This window comes from Oncorhynchus keta, chromosome 5 (genome assembly GCF_023373465.1).
Source record: "Oncorhynchus keta strain PuntledgeMale-10-30-2019 chromosome 5, Oket_V2, whole genome shotgun sequence".
Classification (NCBI taxonomy): Eukaryota; Metazoa; Chordata; class Actinopteri; order Salmoniformes; family Salmonidae; genus Oncorhynchus; species Oncorhynchus keta.
This window is the reverse complement of record NC_068425.1, coordinates 32,658,554-32,673,252: the sequence shown is the minus strand read 5'-3', so window position 1 is coordinate 32,673,252 and position 14,699 is coordinate 32,658,554. Positions and strand designations below refer to the sequence as shown.

The window sequence follows — 14,699 nt, the reverse complement described above, 5'->3', positions numbered from 1 at the left end:
CCACCAGCGCTGACTCAAGGTATTTCAACATCACAATCAGCATCACTTCCCCACTGTAACCACCCTGGTCTGCTGCACGCTATCAGCTGCGAAGGGGCTAGCACATTGAAGAACAAAGCCCTTGCCTTGAGCGATGTCAACACAACACTCTCCCACACAGCCACGGGTAGCCTAGAGGTTAAGAGTGTCAGGCCAGTAACCGAAAGGTTGCTGGATCGAATCCCCAAGCCGACTAGGTGAAAAATCTGTTGACGTGCCCTTGAGCAAGGCTCTTAACCCTAATTGCACCTGTAAATAAATCTCCCTGGATAAGAGTGTCTGTTAACGACTAAAATGTCAAAAAGCTAGCAAACAGTCCCAAATGATTATCCCCAGGACAACTAATTCCCCTGAGGCACTTGCTCTCAAGGTGATGGAGTAACAACACATGACTTGCCCCTCCACCCCTACCGTCCTTTCACAATATCACTCTGGCACCATCACATTCTAATAAGTCTGTGTTGTTGAGACTTACAGTAAGAGAATGAAATCTGAAGTTTGGAGAGACAGATGGCGTGCATAAACAAACCCTGTCACCCATTACTGATTCACTGGAGAGGCTACAAACTACTATCTTAACCTCCTAGTTTGTGATGATAGATTATAGAGGAGCAACGGACCCTGGTAATCTGGGTTTAGGAGATGATCCTAAATTAATACTACAGCGGTGCCCTTTGTCTATGAGGACACAGCAATTTTCCAGTGAAATAAGGTCAAGAACCTGTTTTGTACTCTAAACATTTGGTGGCAGCAGTGGGATTTGAAACCACGCCCACAAAGAGACAGAAGCCCAAAGTAATTAAAGGTACAGTAACCTATTATTGTCTCAATATAGGACCAGTAAAAGAAGAGAGGCCAGAGGTGTGTTAAAACTGTACGTCATTGTGTCTGCTGGGATGGAAGCCAGTGGAGGTATCTGTGATTGTACAGGCATTTGTTTACGGGTCCATGTATTGATGGTGTGAGATCTGGATTTAGTGAGCTAGTTACAGAGATGCTTACTGTCAGAAGGTATGCCTATTTCCTCTGGCAGTGTGTGTGGGTAGGTGCTACAGGGATTACATGTGCTCTCACTAATGGCCTTAGCTGGGCTCACTCCACTACTGCTCTGTTTAGAGGGAGAAAGGTCTTAAACTGAACACTAATGAAACCAGCTCATTAGCTACAGATATCTCTGTCCCAGTGGTTTGTTATTACCTCTGGGGAAGCCACGTGTTCATGCCACACACACACACACACACACACACACACACACACACACACACACACACACACACACACACACACACACACACACACACACACACACACACACACACACACACACACACATTTTGTCAAGGACACTGAAAGACAAACTAACATATCCTTCTGAACAACACTGAAAGACAAAATAACATATCCTTCTGTACAACACTGAAAGACAAACTAACATATCCTTCTGAACACTGAAAGACAAACTAACATATCCTTCTGAACACTGAAAGACAAACTAACATATCCTTCTGAACAACACTGAAAGACAAACTAACATATCCTTCTGAACAACACTGAAAGACAAACTAACATATCCTTCTGAACAACACTGAAAGACAAACTAACATATCCTTCTGAACAACACTGAAAGACAAACTAACATATCCTTCTGAACAACACTGAAAGACAAACTAACATATCCTTCTGAACAACACTGAAAGACAAACTAACATATCCTTCTGAACAACACTGAAAGACAAACTAACATATCCTTCTGAACAACACTGAAAGACAAACTAACATATCCTTCTGAACAACACTGAAAGACAAACTAACATATCCTTCTGAACACTGAAAGACAAACTAACATATCCTTCTGAACAAAACAGAAAAACAAACTAACATATCCTTCTGAACAACACTGAAAGACAAACTAACATATCCTTCTGAACAACACTGAAAGACAAACTAACATATCCTTCTGAACAAAACAGAAAAACAAACTAACATATCCTTCTGAACAACACTGAAAGCAACATAGAGTATCACACTGTACATCTCCAAGAGACACATGAACAAAACATTGATCAAATAGTAACATGATCACATCGATCAAGTATTTCAGAGAGAGGGAGAGCAACTCTCATTTAGATAGGTACATTATCTACAATATGAAAATAAACCCAAGGCACCTGATAATGAAATTCAACCAAAGTGGAACATGACATTTCCCCATATCCTGCTGACTGTGGCGACACCATGAATACATTAACAGAGGCAGGCAACAAGACAACCATCAATCATCTGTTGACCATAGGCTGTCTAGTCCACACAGTTGGTTCCCAAGGCAGTCCATCCTACCTGGAGGAGGCGGATCCTTCACCGCGGGATGCAGGAACGCTTGGAAACTGGATGCGCAAAGTTCGCTCACAGTCCCCATGACGGCTCAGTCAAAACTGTGTGTGTGGATGGGGAGAAGGATTCTTAGTGTACTAGTGTGGGTGTGAGAGTGTCTGAGGGGCTTTCTCTTTCGTTCCCTGTGATTCAGTTCAGCAGACGGAGGTGGAGAAAGGATCAGTTGTCGTGAAGGCCAGTCTCCCTTCTTTCCAGAGAGAGAAAGAGAGAGCTCTCCTCATCCCCTTCTTCGCTCCTTCTCGTCTGCCTCCTCAGCCGACGGCTGCCGTCCATGGGACACGTTCCTCCTCAGGTCCTGGTGTGTTACTGGCACTTCAAGCAGTCAAAGCACTTTTCCTTCACCCTCTTCTCCTCCTTTATTTCTCTCTCTCTTTTCTGGATTTCAGTCTTTCTATCCTTTCTCTTCAGTGGCCACAGCTGAACTATATTCTGCTCCCTCTCTCTTCCTCTATTCTGCTCCCTCTCTCTTCCTCTATTCTGCTCCCTCTCTCTGAGCCTCTTTTCTCTCGCCGTGTGTCTCTTGCGCTCCCTTCTTACTTTGCACAGTAACTCTGCAAGATATTCTTAGACTAAACAGATTGAACACACAAACACATTCTCAGGCTGTGTGTAGGAGCACATATTAACTCACCTTATGGGCAAATTCTCTCTCTCTCTCAACACAAACAGATGCATTGAAAAACACCACCCGTGATAACATCAGTATTTTCTGCAGCACCAACACCTGAAGCAGTTCAAAGGATCCTGTTTATAGGAACATTTAGTCATCTGTCAGAATACTAAGGGGTGTTTTTTAATAGACTTTTATCTAGACTCTTGGGTCACATCCCTTGAAATGACTGGTATATGAGAACTCCATGTAACCAATAACTACAGCAACACAGTGGTTTTCAATGTGTGGAGAGAAGGGAACAAGGGCACACCTCAGGAAGGAGGAGAGATCATTGGGAAGCACCGTATGTCCAGCAAATAAAGGCTTATTGGACCTTGGATTCTTTAAACCATCCACACTATGAAAGTGGTATACTGAAATAACCTGTCAAAAGCTGCACGACATTGACCAAGATATATACTTCAACATGCCTATCTGAAAAACGGGAAACGTTCGCAATTGTCTGTGTGTATAGACATTTAAAGCAAGACATCATACACACACACACAGAGATGTCTTAGCCTGGTTCCTACATCTGTTTGTGCTGTCCTATGGTCATTGTCATTCCAAAACATGACATTGGACCATAGCAGTTGGCTATACAGGCCAAACAGATCTGGGACCGGGCTAATCGACTACAGGCAGCAGGTAGCCTAGAGGTTCAGAGTGTTGGTCCAGTAACCGAAAGGTCGCTGGTTCGAATCCCTGAGCCGACTAGGTGAAAAACCTGTCGATGTGCCCTTGAGCAAGGCACTCAGCTGTAATTGCTCCTGTAAGTAGTTCTGGATAAGATGTACAGATATTGTGGTTACTGTATCTAAAGCAGTGCATCAGATTCATTCCTCTGTTTTGGTTTTATCCTTCCTCAGGATTGGTTTATGAAGCCTTTGCATGCCTCCCAAATGGAACCCTATCCCCTACACGGTGCACTACTTTTGACCTGAGTCAAAAGTAGTGTTCTATGTAGGTAATAGGGTCCCATTGGAACACAGCCTTTATGTACAAATCCAGAACTCATTGTTGCTTGGCAACAGGTTAAAAAGAAATGATTTGTTCCTGGACAAGAATCTGTGATTCATTTGTTGTGATTATGATCTTCTTCTTCTCTTCTATTGCAGTTACTCACAAAAACAAAATCACACTTGGGACATACACAAGGGGCCTTTTCTTCACAGTAATAAACACAGAGTCACAGTGGTAACGGGATTTGACTCCTTTGATTCAAATGAGATTTGGTTCCTGCATTCATATTTCGCTTTCTATTTCTCTTTGGGGAGTGCAGCCCAGTTTACCTTCCACAACAGACAGGCTAACAATAATTAACTGTCACTGTGAGTTCTACCATCTGTCAATCACTCACCTGGTGTCATTCACTCACCTAGAGTCAAACACTCTTTAAATTCTTAAACACAAGTAGCCATCACTGTGTCCATCACTCTGCCTCAGCCCCTCCTTCTCTGCCAATCAGGTGCCTCATGCCTCCCTCTCTGCCAATCAGGTGCCTCAGCCCCTCCTTCTCTGACAATCAGGTGCCTCACCCCGCCCTCTCTGCCAATCAGGTGTCTCAGCCTCTCCTTCTCTGACAATCAGGTGCCTCATCCCCTCCTCTGCCAATCAGGTGCCTCATCCCCTCCTTCTCTGCCAATCAGGTGCCTCATCCCCTCCATCTCTGCCAATCAGGTGCCTCATCCCACCCTCTCTGCCAATCAGGTGCCTCATCCTCTCCTTCTCTGCCAATCAGGTGCCTCATCCCCTCCTTCTCTGCCAATCAGGCTGTGTTGCGAGCAGCGGGAGCAGCCTTACATACTGACTGAGGGCCATGGGGTGGGGGGAGGAGGTGATGCTGTGGGGTGGTAATGAAGACACGACTGGCATCCTTCACCTGAGCCCTGCCTGACTGTACCACAGGAGGAAGACTCCAACACTGACTCCAGACCAGGGTCGACATCCCAAATGGACCACGGTCAAAAGTAGTGCACTATACAGGGCAGTATTCAACTCTTACCCTACGAGGTGAGGAGCCTGCTGGTCTTCTGTTCTACCTGATAATTAATTTCACACACCTGGTGTCCCAGGTCAAAATCAGTCCCTGATTAGAGGGGAGCAATGAAAAACACACAGTGGAACTGGCTTCCAGGCCAGAGTTGAGTTTGAAGGATGGATATTGGGAATAGGGTGCAATTTGGGACACAGTCTGAAGCTGCAGAGTCAGGAGGAAGTACCCAAAGTGCTGCAGCTGCATGTCATCGTTCCAGTGTAACAGGCCCGTCACGAGAGGGAGGGTCAATACCCTGCTCTGTGAGGTCAGCACAAACCCTGCTTCTGTTTTAATATGTAGGCTATGCATCTCCATTGTACTGCAAGGGACTGTGGGACCTGGTATAGTAGTCAGGGATGAAGAAATGTGTGTGTGTGTGTGTGTGTGTGTGTGTGTAATAAACAGAGCCCCATTATTGAACTTTTATTTTCCCCCAATTGTGGTTGAGTGTCATTATTTGGCCTTTCACAGACCGACTCTCTGGGCTCTGTGGGTCCAGACAGAAGCCATCCGTCCCCATGTGTCATAGAGCGTCATTGTTCTAACACCTCTGGTATTACTATACGACAACAGTCTCCACACAGTTCTTACAGCTACCTTTAGCCACACACATCTTTATGCACAGACTATGCAGGCTATGCACATAAATATATAGACACACACATTCATGACCACAAAACACACACACACAGACACACCCAGTGACGCCGACAGACACAGACACACACGCAGAAACATGACGTTTGAGAAAGGCACTGAACTCTTGAGGTTAGGTGGAGCAGAGTTCTCCCCTCAGGGGAAACGGCTAGACATCACAGCATTTTCTCACATGATGCTCCCAAATCATTATTTGTGCACCTCTCAGGGAGTTTCAAATAAGGAAGTGACTCGAGCTGGATGCAACTGCTTCTATAAACCAAAACTATAATGAACTGTTAATCCAATTGTCAAGATTGTTCATCAAACATAGGCAAAATTCACAAGTTAATAGCCTTGTCATTTATGCCTTCATGAAATAAACCATGTTAAAATTCACGATTCAGAATTGAGACCTATATTTTTAAATTAGCTGACTTGTAAAGACAATACAGTGTTTACAATACTGTCCTTACAATATTGGTATTGTATTTCTCTGTTTATATCAGTGTTGAACTGTAATTTGATGAGCTATCTGGTACTGCCACCAAGTGGGCATTTCAAGCAATAGGAAGTTCATCTTGGTTTAATGGCAGCATCGCCATTATCCACTAGTATCCACTAGTATCCACTAGTATCCACTAGTATCCACTAGTATCCTGGGTCATGTTCATTAGCGCACACTGTATCAAAACATTTCACTGTGTTTTCACTCCCTTTCAGGCAGTTTCCCCTGTTATGTGCCTAATGAACATGAACCCGGGTCATGCTGGTTTCGGTCAAATTCATCCATCACAACTTCCACATCCCTCATTTGTTCAGGCAGACATGGCTGGTACTCCTACAAAAGAGAACATCAGCTTATGTTGCGCAGCAGAATTCTACCAAACTGCCATGTAGAAACAGCCATACAGAACCAAGCAACGGCAGTGCATAAGAGAGCCTGGTACCCTCAGAAGGTTAGTGTGCTCGGGTGACAGTATCTAGCAACATGTCCACTGCAGAGAAATAGAATGACATTTTACAAATGGGTGGATCCAGGAATCGAACACACAATCCTGGTGTTACCTGCGTCATGCTCTACCAACAACCATACAGGACCACAAGGAGATACAGAGTATGGAGAGTACAGGGGATACTGGCCAGGGGTGGCAACCAGTCAGAGCAGACTAAAAAACACACAAACGCTGAATGAAAAGTCATCATATTTACTGAGTACTGTACTGTACTGTGCAGGTGGATTATTTACTGAGTACTGTTCTGTGTAGGTAGATTATTTACTCAGTACTGTATAGGTGGTTATTTACTGAGTAATGTACTGGGTACTGTACTGTATAGGTGGATTATTTACTGAGTAATGCACTGAGTACTGTACTGTGTAGGTAGATTATTTACTCAGTACTGTACTGTGTAGGTGGTTATTTACTGAGTAATGTACTGGGTACTGTACTGTATAGGTGGATTATTTACTGAGTAATGTACTAGGTACTGTACTGTGTAGGTGGATTATTCACTGAGTATTTACTGTGTAGTGTACTGTGTAGGTGGATTATTCACTGAGTATTTACTGTGTAGTGTACTGTGTAGGTGGATTATTCACTGAGTATTTACTGTGTAGTGTACTGTGTAGGTGGATTATTCACTGAGTACTTACTGTGTAGTGTACTGTGTCGGGGGCTTATTTACTGAGTACTTGCTGGGTAGTGTACTGTGTAGGTGGATTATTTACTGAGTACTTACTAGGTGCTGTACTGTGTAGGTGGATTATTTACTGAGTACTGTTCTGTGTCGGTGGATTATTTACTGAGTATTTACTGGGTACTGTACTGTGTAGGTAGAGTATTTACTGAGTAATGTACTGTGTAGGTAGATTATTTACTGAGTACTGTACTGTGTAGGTTTGGGTGAATTACAGTACACTGAAATTCTAATTCCAAATCTCTTCAATGCTTTCAATGAGGAAAATGTGTCATTGGAATTTGGTGTAGTTTCTGAATGGACTGGAATTGAAATGGAATTGACACCAACCCTGCTGAGTACAGTGGTGTGGAGGTGGATTATTAACTCCACACACCAGTCTAGCTGGCATCCCCCCGGTGACTCAGAACAGCAGCTGGGAGAAAGCAACAGCCCTCCTGATCCACTGATGTTCTAAGCATCACAAGAGGCTGCTTACACAAGTAGGATCCACTGATGTTCTAAGCATCACAAGAGGCTGCTTACACAAGTAGGATCCACTGATGTTCTAAGCATCACAAGAGGCTGCTTACACAAGTAGGATCCACTGATGTTCTAAGCATCACAAGAGGCTGCTTACACAAGTAGGATCCACTGATGTTCTAAGCATCACAAGAGGCTGCTTACACAAGTAGGATCCACTGATGTTCTAAGCATCACAAGAGGCTGCTTACACAAGTAGGATCCACTGATGTTCTAAGCATCACAAGAGGCTGCTTACACAAGTAGGATAGCTTAGAATAACTACGGAACACAGTGTCAGGGTACAGCTAGCCAGCAGAGGAAGAAACTCCAGCACTATGGTTATCGTGAATGCTCCACAAACGTCTTAGGGACAAATGCTAACTTCCATTTAAGTTGAATTTTCACATAGAACCTATGGTTTGGTCAGGGTACCTTACCTTCATCAGGGTAACAAGTTTAACTGTCACGATCGTCGTATGGAGTAGACCAAAGCGCAGCGTAGTTAGAATATATCCTTCTTTATTAATGAAGAAACGAAGAACACTTAAACAAAAACAACAAAACGAATAAGACGAACGTGACCGCAATGTGCTAACGTACAACAAGAACCAATAGACAATAACCCACCAAATACCCAAAGATGGCTGCCTAAATATGGTTCCCAATCAGAGACAACGATAAACAGCTGCCTGTAATTGAGAACCAATCTAGGCAACCATAGACCTACACAAACACCTAGATGGAAACAACCCCATAAATCTACAAAAACCGCTAGACAGTACAAACACCCTAGATGAGACAAAAACACTCATACCACCCTCGTCACACCCTGACCTAACCAAAATACATAAAGAAAACAAAGGATACTCAGGTCAGGGCGTGACATTAACATGTTAGTTCTCTCATCCCTGTGCATACACTATTATATCCTATGTATTCTGCAGGCACACTATATATTCTATCAATATGCTGTCCATAATGTCTATAAATCCCATCACACCTACTCATTCCAGGGTTTTGCTTTATTTTTGTTATTTTCTACATTGTAGAATAATAGTGAAGACATCAAAACTATGAAATAGCACACATGTAGTAACCAAAAGTGTTAAACAAATCAAAATACATTTTATGTTTGAGATTCTTCAATGTAGCCACCCTTTGCCTTGACGTACAGCTTTGCACACTCTTGGCATTCTCTCAACCAGCTTCATGAGGTAGTCGCCTGGAAGGCATGTCAATTATCAGGTGTGCCTTGTTAAAAGTGCATTTGTGGAATTTCTTTCCTTCTTAATGCGTTTGAGCCAATCAGTTGTGTTGTGACAAGGTAGGGGTGGTACACATTAGATAGCCCCATTTGGTAAAAGACCAAGTGCATATCTCAAATAAAATATATTTCAATTTGTTTAAAACTTTTTTGGTTACTACATGATTCCATATGTGCTATTTTATAGTTTTGATGTCTTCACTATTATTCTACAATGTAGAACATAGTAAAAATAAAGAAAAACCCTGGAGTAAGTAGGCGGGTCCAAACCTTTGACTAGTTGGTACTGTATATATATATTTATACTCTGGACTCCCGACATTGCTCGTCCTATTATTTCTAGATTTCTTAATTCCACTCTTTTACCTTTAGATCTGTGTGTATTGTTGTGCATTGTTAGATATTATTGCACTGTTGGAGCTGGGAACACAAGCATTTCACTACACCCGCAATAACATCTGCTAAACATGTGTATGCGACCAATAAAATTTGATTTGTCCCTTATGGCTCAGACAGAGGTAGACAGCGCATGCAAACAGAGATAAACAGGCAGACAGGGATAAAACAGGCAGACAGGGATAAAACAGGCAGACAGGGATAAAACAGGCAGACAGGGATAAAACAGGCAGACAGGGATAAAACAGGCAGACAGAAATAAACAGGAGGGAAGAGATAGGCAGACAGAGATAGACGGGCAGACAGAGAGGCAGAGGTGTGTATTTCAGAGAGGAAGTGAGAGGAAAGATCAACTAACTGATTCACATCCGCTTCAATGTGACAGTTACTTTTTTCTCTCTCATTTTCAGATGTTTTCCCCCTTCATGTTTCAGGTCCTTCTTTCAGACTGTCTTTCTAACCACAGCGGGCGGCTATACGCGCTACAGGGAGTTTTGGGCGGCTGATTTCTGACAGAGTGTTTTGCATATGAGAGGGAAGCAGTGCTTAAAATGTGTTGTCTGTAAGAGCCCTTCTAATCTCAGGTCTCCAGAAATAAGTCCAAACAGCTAAACTCCACCTGAGCTGAGATGACTAAAGTAAACAACAGGCCCAGCCAACCACGTCAGTCATTCTGTCTAGAAGGCGGGGCTATCTGTCAGAACGACGTGCTCAGTCAACCACACATCAGTCATTCTGTCTAGAAGGCGGTGCCATCTGTCAGAACGATGTGCTTGGCCAACTACATGTCAGTCAATCTGTCTAGGAGGCGGGACCATCAGTCAGATTGACAGCATGAGAGAAGGGCCACAGGAACACCAACAGGAATAGGCAGGGCCTGCCGTCTAGCAGCTGTAACCACGGCAACCACACACACACACCTGAAATCACAACAGCAACCCGAGCCACTGACTGTATTTCCTCTGTGGGTGCACTTCATCATGTACAAAGAACTAGATATTGAACAGTATCTAAAATGCTATCTGAGACTGTAGCATTAAACAAGCAGACATGACCTTTACTTTTCCTCTGACATCACAAAGTAACAATGGAATATAACCTTTTCCTCTGACATCACAAAGTAATAATGGAATATAACCTTTTCCTCTGACATCACAAAGTAACAATGGAATATAACCTTATCCTCTGACATCACAAAGTAACAATGGAATATAACCTTTTCCCCTGACATCAAAGTAACAATGGAATATAACCTTTTCCTCTGACATCACAAAGTAATAATGGAATATAACCTTTTCCTCTGACATCACAAAGTAATAATGGAATATAACCTTTTCCTCTGACATCACAAAGTAACAATGGAATATAACCTTTTCCTCTGACATCACAAAGTAATAATGGAATATAACCTTTTCCTCTGACATCACAAAGTAACAATGGAATATAACCTTATCCTCTGACATCACAAAGTAACAATGGAATATAACCTTTTCCTCTGACATCAAAGTAACAATGGAATATAACCTTTTCCCCTGACATCAAAGTAACAATGGAATATAACCTTTTCCTCTGACATCACAAAGTAATAATGGAATATAACCTTATCCTCTGACATCACAAAGTAATAATGGAATATAACCTTTTCCTCTGACATCACAAAGTAATAATGGAATATAACCTTTTCCTCTGACATCACAAAGTAATAATGGAATATAACCTTTTCCTCTGACATCACAAAGTAACAATGGAATATAACCTTTTCCTCTGACATCACAAAGTAATAATGGAATATAACCTTTTCCTCTGACATCACAAAGTAATAATGGAATATAACCTTTTCCCCTGACATCAAAGTAACAATGGAATATAACCTTTTCCCCTGACATCAAAGTAACAATGGAATATAACCTTTTCCCCTGACATCAAAGTAACAATGGAATATAACCTTTTCCCCTGACATCACAAAGTAATAATGGAATATAACCTTTTCCCTGACATCAAAGTAACAATGGAATATAACCTTTTCCCCTGACATCACAAAGTAACAATGGAATATAACCTTTTCCCCTGACATCAAAGTAACAATGGAATATAACCTTTTCCCCTGACATCACAAAGTAACAATGGAATATAACCTTTTCCCCTGACATCAAAGTAACAATGGAATATAACCTTTTCCCCTGACATCAAAGTAACAATGGAATATAACCTTTTCCCCTGACATCACAAAGTAACAATGGAATATAACCTTTTCCTCTGACATCAAAGTAACAATGGAATATAACATTTTCCCCTGACATCAAAGTAACAATGGAATATAACCTTTTCCTCTGACATCACAAAGTAACAATGGAATATAACCTTTTCCTCTGACATCAAAGTAACAATGGAATATAACCTTTTCCTCTGACATCACAAAGTAACAATGGAATATAACATTTTCCTCTGACATCAAAGTAACAATGGAATATAACCTTTTCCTCTGACATCAAAGTAATAATGGAATATAACCTTTTCCCCTGACATCACAAAGTAATAATGGAATATAACCTTTTCCCCTGACATCACAAAGTAACAATGGAATATAACCTTTTCCCCTGACATCAAAGTAATAATGGAATATAACCTTTTCGCTGATATCATAGATGTGGTAAAGAGGTCATTGGAACTTGACTAAAACGATGGAAATCCCATGGAAATACATGGGGGGGAAAGAATCAAAATCTCCTCATTGCCACTAGCAAAAAGTGCCAAAATTGAGTCTATTGTTTATATTTCACACTGTGTTGAGGTACAAATCAGAGTATAATGATTATATGGATGTCAACTCCAATACATATTCATGTCATCGTCACCAATCAACTGCATTACAGTTAAATATGACTGACTACCAACACTGATTTCTGTATGCTAGCTATCCTACCAGCTTATACGAACGGGTGTTAGCATTTAGCAGTCACTACTTCTAAACCTGAAAAGGGACTACTTCTAAATGTTATGCAGTGAAAACAGCCAGATATCAAAAAGGGACTTTAGTAACCACATTGTGGGCCTGTTACAATACATCAGTCATGACTGATTTGATGAATATCCACATTGCTAGATCAGATTTGTTGAATGTGCGCCAATCCGGAATCCATCTTCTATCCCCCACGGTCTGCATTCCATTGACCTCTTTACTGCATCTATAAAGTAATACTGAAATGATAAAGTAGCAACGGAATGAAACCTTGTTGATATGGCGAAAGAAATAATGCACTATAACGTTTCTCTGACATCACAATGTGGTAAAGTGCAAAAACAAATGTCCAATTCACACATGTAATGTGTGGAGTAGGACAAATACAAGCACTCGCTTATATTTGTTCTATTTGACTATTTCACATACTAGAAGTGTGAATTGTAAATGTGTTTGTTCCCCATATCCCGACACCCTCAGAGAGTGGGGTCACAGCCAGGGTCAGCCATTATCAACGGCAACCCTGGAGCAATTAGGGTTAAGCGCCTTGCTCAAGAGCAATATTTTATTTTTTGCTGGCTTGGGATTCGAACGAGCAACCTTTCGGTTACTGGCCCAACGCTCCTTTCCACTAGGATACGGAACATAGTCAAAGTCACGAAGGTCGTATGTCATAAAAGTAACACAAGACGGTGTGGAAGCTAATGCTAAATGAAGCAGCACAGCCATGCATAAAAAGGTCTCAGTCTGGTGTCCTGAGAGGGCTAGATAGGGTTGACGGTGGGTACCTAGCAACATCCCCCTCTGCAGAGTTAGTAAGTGCATAAAAAGGTCTCAGTCTGGTGTCCTGAGAGGGCTAGATAGGGTTGACGGTGGGTACCTAGCAACATCCCCCTCTGCAGAGTTAGTAAGTGCATAAAAGGTCTCAGTCTGGTGTCCTGAGAGGGCTAGATAGGGTTGACGGTGGGTACCTAGCAACATCCCCCTCTGCAGAGTTAGTAAGTGCATAAAAAGGTCTCAGTCTGGTGTCCTGAGAGGGCTAGATAGGGTTGACGGTGGGTACCTAGCAACATCCCCCTCTGCAGAGTTAGTAAGTGCATAAAAAGATCTCAGTCTGGTGTCCTGAGAGGGCTAGATAGGGTTGACGGTGGGTACCTAGCAACATCCCCCTCTGCAGAGTAAGTAAGTGTAACAGTATAACTTTAGACTGTCCCCTCGTCCATACCCGGGCGCGAACCAGGGACCCTCTGCACACAGCAACAACAGTCACCCACGAAGCATCGTTACCCATCGCTCCACAAAAGCCGATTGAAACACTATTTAGCGCGCACCACCGCTAACTAAGCTAGCGTTTCACATCCGTTACATAAGGAGACCCAGGAAAGGATGGCAACAGACTGAGAACATATTCTCTGAAGATGCAACATAAAATATACAACTAGGCTAAACAATATTTCTTTGTCTGACTAGATTAAACACACACACACTATTCTTGAGCGAAAGCAAGGATAACTTTTATCCTCTCTCGGGAGCCTATAGTTATGCTGAATAATCCAAATGCATTCCAGAAAGAGGATGATGATATGACATTCTTACCAGTGGATTTGACAGGAGTGTTGTGTCCCAAATTGCACCCTATTCCCTATAGCGTGCACTATGTAGGGAATAGGGTCCCATTTGGGACGTAGCTGAGGAGTGTCAGGGACACTGAGTGAGTCTAAATGTGCTGACTACATTCCTACTTCCTGTCTCTCTTATTCGTCACATCACAGCTCATTATTACATAAGTACAGTCATATTTTAATTGAACCCCCTGTCATAAGGCCTACATTAGACTGGCATAACAATGACATAACAGTTGCCAATCATGACTGTTGGTGTCAACTTAAGTTAAGACTTATTTTACACTGTCATGACACAAGCCATGAATTAGCTGAACCAGTTTGCTGACCTAACCTACATTGTTGTGTCACTATAAAGTCCGTTGTAATTTCTCAACTTCAACTGTTACGACTGCTCATGACTTAAGCTGCTGTATGTCATGTTGTGTTTATATGCCTCATGACGGGGGACTCAAGTAAAAGTGTAACCCGTAAAGCAATAAAACATGCAGCACAAACTG

General features: G+C 42.2%; 1 long non-coding RNA gene across 1 annotated transcript; it reads right to left on the bottom strand.

The window, feature by feature from the left end:
* Positions 1-8,401: 8,401 nt before the first annotated feature.
* Positions 8,402-12,227, bottom strand: LOC127930164 (uncharacterized). Its single transcript, XR_008137098.1, has 4 exons — positions 12,208-12,227; positions 11,678-12,092; positions 11,453-11,602; positions 8,402-11,179 (listed from the first exon to the last, which is right to left on the bottom strand). It is a non-coding gene; the product is annotated as an uncharacterized LOC127930164 (long non-coding RNA).
* Between the last annotated feature and the right edge of the window lie 2,472 nt (positions 12,228-14,699).